This window comes from Epinephelus moara, chromosome 1 (genome assembly GCF_006386435.1).
Source record: "Epinephelus moara isolate mb chromosome 1, YSFRI_EMoa_1.0, whole genome shotgun sequence".
Lineage (NCBI taxonomy): Eukaryota > Metazoa > Chordata > Actinopteri > Perciformes > Serranidae > Epinephelus > Epinephelus moara.
Window position 1 is genome coordinate 12,901,843 of NC_065506.1, and position 13,023 is coordinate 12,914,865.

At 39.8% G+C, this 13,023-nt stretch overlaps 1 protein-coding gene across 2 annotated transcripts in view; it reads left to right on the forward strand.

Moving 5' to 3' along the window:
* The first annotated feature begins 5,410 nt into the window (after positions 1-5,410).
* Positions 5,411-13,023, forward strand: part of LOC126394485 (synaptosomal-associated protein 25-A-like) — a 53,193-nt gene continuing 45,580 nt past the window's right edge. For both annotated transcript variants that reach the window (XM_050051320.1, XM_050051313.1), the window contains exon 1: positions 5,411-5,541. The gene's annotated coding sequence lies outside the window, so the exon portion shown is untranslated. The remainder of the gene's footprint in view (positions 5,542-13,023) is intronic.

A 13,023-nucleotide genomic window follows, 5' to 3' on the forward strand; every position in this document is an offset into this window, starting at 1 on the left:
ATTATCATGTGCCTGATAATTTATCATCTCAGTGTCACTGCACAGGGTTATAGGCACTCAAGTCGATACACGTAACAAACCGCTGTGTTAAACTGTATGTAACTCTGAGTGGAGCCCATATTATGAGATACTCCGTGGCATTTAGATACATCATGCAACACCACAGTAATTTCCTGTGGTGAGTCAGGCAGGGCAGAGTGTGAAGGGGATTGGGCGGGGGGATTAATAGACTGAGCAACAGCTGACTCGAGTGCTGTTCAGCCTACTGTAGATAACACGGACTGCGAAATGTCACGTCATGAATACAAAACGATTAGTCCGGGGGTAGCGCCTGTGTGTGTACTTTTAATCACCTGTCTCAATGGCCTAGCCTGAGGTCTTCTGTGAAAAAGTCTGCCATTTGTGAGCTGTGTTCCCTTGTTCATCTCTTACAATACATGTGTGTCGTATTCACTAAGAACACTGGTCTAAAATCATGATATTCAAGGTCTACATAAAAGTAGAATTGTACAGCCTTACCATCTGTGACACATAAAAGAAACTGCTCTCAGATGAATGTCTTTTTTACTGGATGTACTGTGTTGCGAATAAATTTGCATGTTTGAAAGCACAACACCCGAGGAGAGAAATCAGTTGTGCTTTAATCAATGGCAATACAGAGAGATTCATTGTGCTCGGACTGAAGCACATCGGATCATCAATTTGGGGAGGGAGGTCTTTAATGGTTTCTCCGATGGGCTGGTAATGATCTGAGCCACACGTGGAAAAGGCTCATCCATCACCTGTGAAGATCAGATCTGACATTTCTTATCAGACCTGAGAGTCTGACTGGATGTTCTGCTGTTAGAAACAAATGTCTGTGTAATGTTGGTTTTGTAGGGCAGCAGAGACAGAGTGGAGGGGGGATGAGAGGATATCAGCTGTTCATCTACCCTATAGCTCTCCATCACTATATCTAGGTCTTACATGACCTCTCTGACATTATCTTTCCAGAGTAACAGAAATAATTAAGGCACTGTGTCTCTGACCTTTGACCTTTTGTCCAAGGATCATCTTTTTTTTTTTTAACTGGCTGTTACTGTTCCCTTCTGTAAGATGTGGACTTTTGGTATCAGCACATTTAACTGAAGGTACAAATCATCATGTGGTAAAGACAACAGCTTAAAATGTCAATGTTTCTGGCTAACCGTCCAAGAAGATACAATGAACTGATTTTATAAAATTATTCTGCTACTTAAAGTCCAAAAGGTTGTTGTTGAAGTGATTTTCAGCAATGCTTTAAAGGTCCAGTGTGTGAGATTTAGGGGGATTTAGTGGCATCTAGTGGTGAGGATTGCAGATTGCAACCACCTGAAACTTGTCCTGGTTAGGATTCCTTCAGTGTTCATTATTCAGGAGGTTTTTACTGCAAGCTGACTTATCCACAGAGGTCTCCTTCTCTCCAAAAACAAACAGACTGGGTGATAAAAAAAAAACAGTAAAAACAAAGACTAAAGCAGTTTCATGTTACAAATCAGTGTTTCTCTAATGCTGTTTGGCATGTCTCAGGCAGGCTGCTTGCCCAGCACCTGCTAATGTGTCCTCGCCTTATTTCCGATCCACAAGGTTTTTACCAGGAGCCGAATAATCCTCAGAAGTCTCCTACTCTCCAAAACAAATGGACCCAGTGATTTAAACTGTTAAAAACACTGAATAAAGCAGTTTAGGGTACAAATCAGTGTTTTTCCAATATGCCAAACAGACTGCTAGCCCAGAACCTGCTAATCAGTGCTCACCTTTTTTCTCTGATAACATAAGATCCAGACACTTCGGAGGTTTTTATCAGGAGCTGAATTATCCATAGAGGTGCCATCTTCTCCGAAACAAACAGATCCACTGATTTAAACCAGTAAAACATTTTTAAAAAAGCAGTTTCATGTTTAAAAAAAATCAATGTTTTTCCAATGCTCATGCTGCACAGAGGCTGCTGACCACAGCAGCTAACATGAGGACTTGAGTGACCCTGGACACATCTGCACTGAATAAACTTCAGCAAGCATTACATTACAGAACCCTCTGGCTTTAAAAGTAAAGGCAGGGTTATGACTTTGAAGGTGTGGGTTTGAATTTCCAGTTTCCTTCTGTCGGGTTTCATTTGGTAGAAAAAAAAAAGTTCCTCCATGAAATTGCTCACAACAAGGTCTGTGATTATCTTGAGTAACCAGGTCATGATTTCTGTAATGAGACATTACTGAGGAGTTTTTCAAATTTCTTTTGTTTTTTGGCGCTTTGAGCACCACAAGCTGAGTGCCATCTTGTTCCATTATATTGGAGAAGAGACAGACATTTCTACAGTCAATATCTCCAACACTCAGCAACTGACACCAAAACGATCTAGATTGATAAATAGCACTACAGGTAAGAGGACAAATACGAATGTTCAATTCTGGGGTGAACTGTCCCTTTAAAGTTGATATGCTTTAAGTGAAGACAGCCTAACAGTTGATGTGACAAGTGAGCAGCGCATGGCATGTCATTCTGTTTTAGCTTTCTTCTTTGGAAGCAGTCAGTGTTCACGTATGCCTTGTGGCGTTGCAAAGAACATTATAATATATTTGAATATGTAAAGTGAGGGACTCCAGGGCCAAATGTTTTATTCACTGAAGAGAATCTCAAAGAGCCTTTCTGTCAAGGAACTGTGCACACACTTGTACATGTACAGTATGTGCACATATGCCTGCATACACTAGGATGGATACAAGTAAATATGTTAACATGCTTTGTATTGCCACGCAGTATGTGTAGTGCTGTGAGCTGAGCATGCGATGCATTTAGGGTCTGAGATTATTATGTCTCTATTAGAAACCCTGTTTACCCCTGTTTTCTTTTCTTGAGGTGTTAATGGTTGAGTATTTATGCAGCCCTTGTACTAGTGGAGAATTTATTGGATTGAACTGAATTAAAACAAGGAGAGAAAAGACAAAGATGATAGCACACTCTCACCACACATCTTTTTAAAATGCCAAACGCCATCAGTGGGTCAGTGCCTGTGCTGGAAGTGAGAACTATTAAGTGATGGTGGTTTGTGCATGTGCATGGGTGGTTGTGTGAGTGAGAAGACATCAGCGCAGGTCAGATATTACCTGCTTATCTTATGCCCTTTGAAGGGAACCAACAGGTTATTTTGTGCACAAATGGAAAAAGGTCAAAGATGTAAAGAGGAAGGACTGCATAAAATGAAGGAGCACTGCGCACAGTCTGACCCTCTGTCTCTGCATCTCACACTGAGTTTTAATGTGGAACCCCAGATTTGTTTTATCTCTTTAATAATCTCTGTCCTAAAGCAGCCTTATTTACATTTTTGTATTTAATATTTTTGATTAAAAGTGCCACTTTTTAACACCTGAAGATTTCCATCTGCCTTAAGAACAATCTCCATTTATGGTTGTGACCAAAAAAAAAAAAAAAAAAAATTTCATATGGGACAGAAAGGCTGAATATCTTGTGGCCAACTATAAAACATAAACAACATAAAATGTACTTAACTTCCTTTGTATAAAGTTTTGAAATTGTATTAGACGTAATCCCCGCTCACTCACTTTTGTAAGACACTTTATGAAACAACCTTTTATCCACTCCCTGTGACATCAGAGGGCGCGGCCATTTTGTGAGCAGCATCAATATAACACAGTGAGACAGGAAGTTAGATGGTTCAACCGTCAAAGTAAAAGCGACACAATTTTTCTTAAGCTACAAAAAATGATTTAATTAAATAATAATGATAATAATATTCATAATTTAATTAAGTTTTGAATAGATTATAAAATAAACTCATTTGGTATCATCTATTAATCATAACTAACTGAGTAGTAGGAACTGTTGTTGTTGAGGGACAGTGGTGTGAGCATCCCCAGGTGTTTGAGAGCTGTTGGGGTGTTTTCATTTAGTTTTTATTTCTAAGTGTTAGCAAGCTTATTGAAAATGTATTCGAGGAGGGTTGTTAAGTCGAGTTAACTTCCAGTTAAGGCTGGTTGACTGACATTTAAGCCTCTATGGTACAGTGGTGCCTCTGGGTAACATACCCATTTTTGGCCATTTACACTCACACATCCTCAATTATGTTGCAGTACTTTAATAAAGGACCAGGGCCCTCAGGAAACCAATTGTGGTTGACTCTGTCATTTTACAATCTGGACAAAAACTGGATTCACAATAATAAATGAATGAAGTTTCTTTTTTTAATAGTTTAATGTTCTTTATTTGGTAATTAAGTAATGGGAAATTGTAAAAATTCAAATGTTGTCTTGAAGCAACACATTATGTTTATTGATTTCCACCATGTCAGTTTTTAGTATTGTGTATTTGGGTTTGAATACTGTTCAAATGGTTAAGAGTCATTTTTTTTCATCTCCATAAATTAACCCATTTAATCATGTTAGTTTCAATGAAGTTCAGGCTATAACACTCTATAGTCTACTTTCACGGTGCATTTTGTTAGCCCTGTCTGCAGAGCGACTGTATGCTTATATTTTACACACTCTTTTCTTCCATTTACAGAATGAATGCAATATTATTCTCCCTCTACTCTTTAAATAAGATGAGAGTAAAATTAGCACTCCCAGCAGAAGTTAGTGAGGATCCATCAGAAATTAGTAGTGAAGAAGACAACAAGCTGCCAGCAACCCAGCAGCAACACAACAAATGGTGACAACATAAAGTATGTGAAGACAGACACACACCACACTGAAAACAGGCATAAAACAAATGATCAAACATTGAACTATAACTCACTGTCACTGTTTGGTTTGATAAATTGTTTATGTAAAGTTTGCTTAATTATGCCTACACATTCATTCCTATGGGCTGTTCCACAGTGGTACAATGTTTTCTGAGAGTAATGTTATAAACAGACTTGTCAAAAGAGTTTATTTTAATTTTAATTTCACTTTCAAATCGTACAAATTTTAAACTTGGAATTTTTTGAACATTTTTCATGAGTATAAAATTTTAAACAACCCTTTTTCTTTTTTTCTTTTTCTTTTTTTTTGGGTGAACATTTTGTGAAATTGGGTTTCCTTAGTCTATTTTATGTGATTTTGTTTTCTTTTCTTCTTTCTTTTTTTTTTTTTTTGCCAACTGGCATTATAATGTACCATAGATGGTGAAATGGAAGCAGTTGGAGGGAGAAACTCAACACGGAGGCATCGTTCACCTCAGGGTGTCCTGACAAAGATGTTCTATGGTCTCTTGCCCTGCTGCTACACTGTGTGTCATACTGCTGTGGCGAGTGGCGACCAAAACTACCTTAAAGGATTAAAATAATAATTTAATTTAATTTTACCTAAGAAAAAACTTTCCTCGTAATGGTTTTATTTTGTAAAACCTGAACAGGAAGTGTGTGATTTCCTAATCCGTCCCGCTTTACACTTGGGGTGGAGGAGGGCGGTGTGTTTGTACCGGGGACAGTCCCGTTGAGTGGAGCGATAACACGGACGGACATTTTCATCCTGTATCGAAACAAACAGAGCAAAACAAAAAGAAGAAGAGCAGAAACTGAACGAGGTAGGTTTGACTTTTCTTTTTTTTTACTCAGTCTGGTCCATTGTTTAAAAAAACCCGAACAACATCACCTAAAGTTTTAATAATTCATAAATTATGTGGCTTTAAAGTGTCGTACCTACTTATTTATCAGTGACGTAGCTCTTGTTAAAGTTTTTTCCATCAACTGTTACATTGTCTACACAGCCCATAAAGTCATATCTGAAGCAAAAAACAGTGTAAATGTTCCTGTGCTGTTGCCGTAGTGTCTCAGTACTGATTTGTGTGTGACATTTTCTGTGTCTGTTGGGAGGGGAGTTAGCGTCTTAAATATATTACAGGATTAAAGTAGTTGTTTGTTGTAAGGATTAAATTAAAGGATAAAGCCGCCTGTGTGAAATTCTGTGTTTCTGAGGGGTCGTAGTGAGGCGGAGGGTTTAACTGCGAGTTAAAGGGTTGTGCAGGGTGAAGGGTGTTCAGCACCGCGGACAGCTCCGGAGCAAATACTGTACACTGCATGAGCACAACCAAAGAAAGCATGGCAGCTCCTCTCATCAGAGTTGGAGTGTTTAAAGTATAATTTCCTGACACATGGGGGACAGCTGCCACCCTCCTTCATGCTGCTGCGTACAAGTTTGATGTGGTTGTGAAGGCAGGCAGGATGAGACAGGTCACTTCATGAGCAGGACAATGTGACAAGTTGATCCGATTTGGAAACAAGTGAAATGATTTCCTCTGTTGACACAATTTGGTTTGGCTCTTTTGTTTATTTGTAGAAAAAAAATCACATTGCTTTGCATGGTCTCATGAGAGCAGTCATGGCTGCAGTGGTGTGATGGAAAAGGCTGTTTGTGGTGATTTCTAGAGGTTTAACCTTCACCTTGCTTTGACTTAATGTTTCCATTGTGATCAGAGCCAGAGCTCTTTGGCCTTAAAAAGCACTGGCTGAACAGGGAGTCATTAATGTTTACCTGCCTACCTACTCACCCACGTACCTTCCTGTTGTTCTTTCTGTTTTTGTGAGGATAGGTGTGCACTTTTTGGTGGGAAGCATTGAGTGAGAAGGCCAAAGCACCGTTGTTATTTGGCACACCAAGAGTTTGGCACCAACTTTGTTCCTGTGTCTCCATGTGGGGGATACAGGAACAAATAGTTACATCTCTGACTCAGCGAAGTGCAATGTTTCGTCTTAAAAAGATTGATAAAGGCTCATTTCACAAAATATTTTTAGAAAATAAAGTCCTTGTGACTGCATCATCATGTGTGAACTCGTCAAGCTGTGAAAAGAGCCTTATTACAAAATGTAATATATCTGATTTATTCCACAAATGAACTCCACCTCCATTTCAATAAAAGAGCACAAACTTTTGGCCCTCCCTGCTTCCTGTCCTGCCACTGTGTCTGTGTCAGCGAGGACAAAGAGCTCAGGCCGACTGTTAAGCAGATCAGCACGTGTGTTTTGTCTTGGTTTGGCAGCCTGGTGTTGTTTGTAACTACGAGCAAACAGACAGATCGTTCAATTAGGACAGGAAGTGACCACAAAGCACTCAACATACACTGATACCTCAGCCAACTGAAACACATTCAACCTCGTCTGACTCTTATAGATGTCTTAGATTAATGCTCCAGTTTAATAGAATGGATTTTGTAAAGAAGTTCATGTACAATATAAATTTAATCAGCATTTAACTGGCTGTATATGTGTAGAATTCAGTGAGTACAATGGACATTGAAAGACTGAATTATGTGGGTCTGCCTGCAGCCTGTGAGTTATTCTACTCTATCAGACATTGTGAAAGACAACAATCGGAGTGTTGTCAAACCTTGTTAGCTTGTGAAACGGTGATGTTCATTTGTTCAGGCTGCACCTGAAACAGGTATTTTTCGCTGATTCTTTGTGCATGAACATGAACCCAGGGTGCACAAGTAATTGGTTTCCTGCTGAGAAAATGGTTCCTGCCTCCACTGTCACAACCCTGCCCCCCCCCCCTTCTCACCCCCCTCGGCACCCATCACTCACCAATCCATCACCCTGCCCACAGAATGGTGAGAAATCATCACCAGCCTCCTGCTACATCTGTCGAAAACACACAGGCATATACGCACAAACAGAAACGCACTTTTCCTCCTGTCCCTTTCACAGTCACACAATTTAATTTATTCCCCTCCTCATTTATTCGTCTTGTTCTATTTTCACTCTCCTTGTTGAATTTCGGTGTAATCTGCCTCAAAAGTGCCAGATGGTAGAACAACAGTAATATCCAAGAATGCACTGTGATCACAATCTTCTTTTACAGCGCATGTTGCTTACTTATCAGGTTTCAGCAACAAAATGAGCAGGGAGATCACTTTCACGGTCCGTTCTTGGCAACTGTTGCCTTTCTTACCATGTGGGATTTTTTATATACAGATTTGTTTTTGATGTGCACTTTAAAAACCTGCTAATGTTTGGATGGCACATCAGTCATCAGAGTCGTCTTGTTGTTTGTCATCTTTAGTTAATTCCATCTTTTCTGTGAGGGGCAGATGTTTTTACAGGCCCTGCAGGATGTTTTGGGCTCACCCACACAGTGTGTGTTTAGTCTTAAATCATTTGTGCTGCTTACAGAGCCGTGGGCTTGAGTCACATGACCTTAGGCTTGACTTCACAAAAACAAATGACACTTTAAAGTGTAATGGACGGCTTCTTAATTTTACCCCCTTGTGTTACTGAGTCGTTTTATTGCTGCTGCTTTCGCAAAGACAACCGTATCACTTTCAGCTTCCACAGTCACTTTGGTTGTTCCTCCGTCCACCATTTTTGCTACTGGGGATAGAAACGGCAAAGAACTTACACAGACAATCCTTGGCAACTCAGGACTTCAGTGTCAAGACTTGAGACTTTCTTGTGATTTGAAAAACCATAACTTTATTTAATCTCTAGCATTGTGATGTAACGGTAACTTAAAGTTAAGTTAAAGTTTTGACCACTAATAGTACTATAGAGCAATGCTTTTACAACCTATACACAGTAACTTTTGACGTTTCTTGCTTGTTCACAAGAAAATTCCACAGGGCTCTGTCATCCTAAATGTCCAGTGTGTAGGATTTTTGGCAGAATTTAGTGCCATCTAGTGGGAATGATTGCAAATAGCAACCAGCTGAAACTTCTCCCGGTTAGAATTCCTTATGTGTTCATTGTTCAGGAGGTTTTTAGCAGGTTTAATTTTCTTAACATCCTCGGTTTCCTCAAAATCAAATTGGTTGCACAAAGCACCCTTAAGTCTTCTCCTTACGGTTTTCCTAAAATGTTCACTTAAGTAATTATGGCTTTCTTCTTCCGTTGGTCTTAAACTTAAGGAATTAAGGGACAGTTGCACAGAATACCTTAACAACCAAAGCATGGTGGCGATCTAAAACAAAACTTGAAGTACCTCTGACTCTATCTTAACTGCAAGTGGATATGCTTTTGATTTTACGCTATTGATCTGACTGGATTAATTTTCGTTGCAATGTCTTCCTATAGTCGTTTACAGTTTTCTGGCATTTGGAGACAAATTTGTAGTATGTGCTTTCTATGATTGTATTCCTCCGGAAGTATAATCTTTTCCTCCTCTGACCAGTCTTCTTTTCTTCTGCTATTTTTTCACTATCTAACTATAAGCCAACCCACTGAGATGATAACAGACATAGCAGGCATGAGTCCAAGCAAACAAACAATCTCCATGGAAACTTTTACCACTGTAAAATTTCTTTCAACGCAATAAGTTTTTCCTTAACTAAGGGATTCTGTGTAACTGTGTAAGTCCCTCAATCAAAGAAAATTTAGGCCTTAACTGTGATAGTTAAAGAGAAAACTAAAGGTATTTAAAACAGGTAAAACATTAAATAAAGCAGCAGTGTTATTTTGACGATATCATCGCGGAGGAGCTGCTAACTTCGGTGGCCATCACAAAAATGGGAATGGCCCTATCTAGAGCCACTGATGGCATTACAACATGGTGATCTCTGTAGACGAGTACCTGCTCCCTATACAGGTATAAACAGCTCATTCTGAGGAAACGAAATGATTCTTATTTTCAGGTGATTATACACTTATGAAAACATACTGATTATATTATATTCCGTGTCAGTAATATATCCCCCTAAGTCCTATACACTGGACCTTTAAAAGGCAGCAAAACATTATTCAGTGGGATGTGAAGAGTTTCTTGTGCTGACCGGCCCATCTTTCTCCTTTGCCCACAGAAACAGAGACAGACTCAGTATTTTGATCCTTATGCTCCATCAACAAAATGGATCATTTCAGATATTTGACATTGTGATATGTATATCCCCTCTTATTGATCAGGATGACATGGCGGATCTGCAGAAACCTGATTCCTCTGGTACAGTAGCTCCACTGTAGGGACGCCCATTAACCCCCTGTCTAAGAGGAGGAGGAGGAGGAGAGGGGTTTTCAAGATGTAAAAGTGAATTTATGAAACTTTCTTTACAACATTAAAATAAGTCAGTGTCAAAAGTACAAACTGTTTTTCTCATGGAAAGATATTCTTATCCTCACAGTCATTTATGTGCTTAGTATGTGTGTTTGAGTGTTGTGTAACCATGTTGTTTATGTTTCTGCATGTGCAGTATCATGTGTGTAATAGTTTTTTACAAGTCTTTGTTCATCCTGTATGTCATATGAATGTAGGTGTATATGTTCCTATATGTATTTGAATATAGACTGCACTATAGGTGCCTGTCACCGCTGTGTATGTGTGAGTGTGGAAATGAACAGCATGTAAAGAGCAGCATGTTGACAGGTGTCCATTCGAATGTGTGCAAGCAGGAGGAGAGAGGAGAAGAAAGCAGTGGAAAGGAGGGGGTGGTGGAGGAGTGTGTGTGTGTGTGTGTGTATTTGTGTGCACTCGAGGTTTTGTGTGCGTTAGCAGGAAGTGAGAGTGAGGCTGTGAATGTGAAAAAAAAGGGAAAGCGTGTATGAGGGAGGGAAAGTAAAAGAGAGCGAGAGGTAGAGTGGTCCATGTGTTATGTAAGTGTTGTGAAGCATCCCTGTGTGTGTGTATGTGTGTGTGTATTCTGTAGGCCTACAGATTAATCCAGTGGGTTTTATCCTCAGTGAATGGGACAGTGGGGCTTTGCAGTGATTATCCCTGCAGGCCACAGATGATTGCTTTGAAACTCCTGTACGTCCCACACCGCCATGTTTCCCTGCCTGCATATCTGTGTGCCGGCACATCATTCAGTCTAATTTATTGTTGACAGATCACAACAGTTGAAGATGTCTGTAGGTGGCTGCAGATGCTTACATCAGTTTCATGGAGGATCTACTTTAATCATCCTTCTTAAATAGTTCGAAACTGTTTCACAGTTTCAATGCATAGTTAAATGCTTATTTTCTTCCTTTTCTGACTGACCACCTCTGCACATGTTTATCTTTTCATCCATACATTTCTCTGGATAATCTGCCTGTCTCATCCTAGCCCTCCTGCGGTAGCTCTCTGTCTGTCTGTCCATCCTCATTTGGATTATATAACCAGGGAATATCAGAAATGCAATCTGCTCCATCATCCCTGCTCAGCTGAGACAGAAAAAAATGGCTGAATGCTGGGAACCATTTGTCATTTGGGTCTAGGCAAAGGTGTTAAAATCAGAGCGGGGCATCTTAAATGGTGCATTTTTACACTTGCTGCCAGGTGGTCAGGTTGTCCACTCACTGGGTGGCAGCTGCGTGCAGTTACTCTGTGAGAATCAGTGTTACAGGAGAGAAAACCAGCCATGAGGATCTACGCTTATGCATGCAAAGTTTTGTAGCATTGATGTCCATTTTGGTGGCATTTCACTGGAAAATAGAACAAAGACAACATGTTCAGGCATTTATTCTTCTGATTTCCTCAGTGATTTTCCACAGCAGATTCCCCCCTGTGTGTCCTTCCTGTCGCTCCATAGGGAATGTTTTAATTCGGCGAGGCCATATTGCCACGGCAGGCGTTGCTATGGGCAAAAAACCAGCACTGTGTGAGCTTTTCTGCCTTGTTCCACTCACATTCAGCCATTGTGGTCAACCTGGATGGAAATCAGCGGGCTCGATTATAGAACTGTTCTCTGAACATCAGACGTCGCTATTGTGAATCTGAAAGTGAATGGTAACCTAGTTTTAGCTTTTATCGATGTGTAACTGAATAGAACTGAATGTAAAATAATGAAATGAGTTTTGTTCACATGACAGGCTCAGAAAAGATCTTAACATGGAGAAATATTCTTAATATGGTGGTGGTGATATATCCATGTTACACTATTACATACATAGAATGCTGATCTTTTAACCACAATAGTTTAAAGATGTGTCTTTCTCTCCAGTCATCTTAAAATTATTAAACAAAGTTGTTTAATGGTCTTCTAGTGTGCACATTGTGACTGATTGCATCTAGACAAAGAACTGAGATTTAAAAATTTAATTTGTATTTTTTTATAATTTTTTTTTTGAACCATCACTGCTTAATTTTGATTCTAATTTTAGAATTACTGTCTGTGTGTGTGTTTGCATCTTTGTGCACAGTCCATGCATCTGTGTAGTGTGGCTGTTGGTACATGTATAGTATATCAGCAGTCAGGCATGAAGTGGTGGGTGTTCTGTCTGAATAGTTTAGCCCTCGGGCTCCCATCATGCTCTCTGGCCCGGTCACGTCTTGGCATATGTGTTTACTGCTTATAGGTCAGCATGGAGGTAGAGAATGAGGTTTGTGTGTGTGACTGTGAAAAGCTGCACTAAACATAAAATATTTGTCTACTGGTCATGGAAACAAAATATATGATTGAATTAATATTTTCTTGTGGCTATAGGCAGATAGATAATAAGTGTTCTATTTCAGTGATAGACAAATTAATTAACAGTTATCTCTGACACAACAAACAACCACCAGCAGCAGCAGTGGTGTAAAGGTCAGAGTCATAGTGCTCATTCGCCTCATTCGGTCCACTTCACACCCACGGTGTAAAACACTACGTTGATTTGCCTTAGAGTCAAATGTGGTGTATAAAGTTTTGTTTGCTTGCTAGAAGATGGATGGAAATGGTGCTCAACTGTGTGACTAAACAAAGAGAGCATACTCTGAAAGCTACGTCTGGTATCATAAGCAGAGACGTAAATCAAACAAGCCTATCTCTTAGAAATTCTGTTCATATACAGCTAATTTGAACAGCAAATATGCTTTAAACATAAAGAGTAAATGTTGTTAATTATCAGTGGGCACTAGTGATACACCTTTAAAATTGGTTTGTGAGCTGCCAGTAGACACAGAGAAGAAGAAGAACAACCAGCGCAGCATGCTGACTAGAGAGCCAAACATGTCATTGCCGGTTTGGACGTCCTTCACAGTTTCAGAGGAAGACAATATGATTGCACCAGAGGAATGTTACCCAACCGCCTGACTCCCCACCAGGTCAGCAAATTTCCTGCTGCCTTCAAACAAGTTAGATGTAGCGCTGAAGCACCATATTCAGAACTGCTTTCCTCCCAGCAAA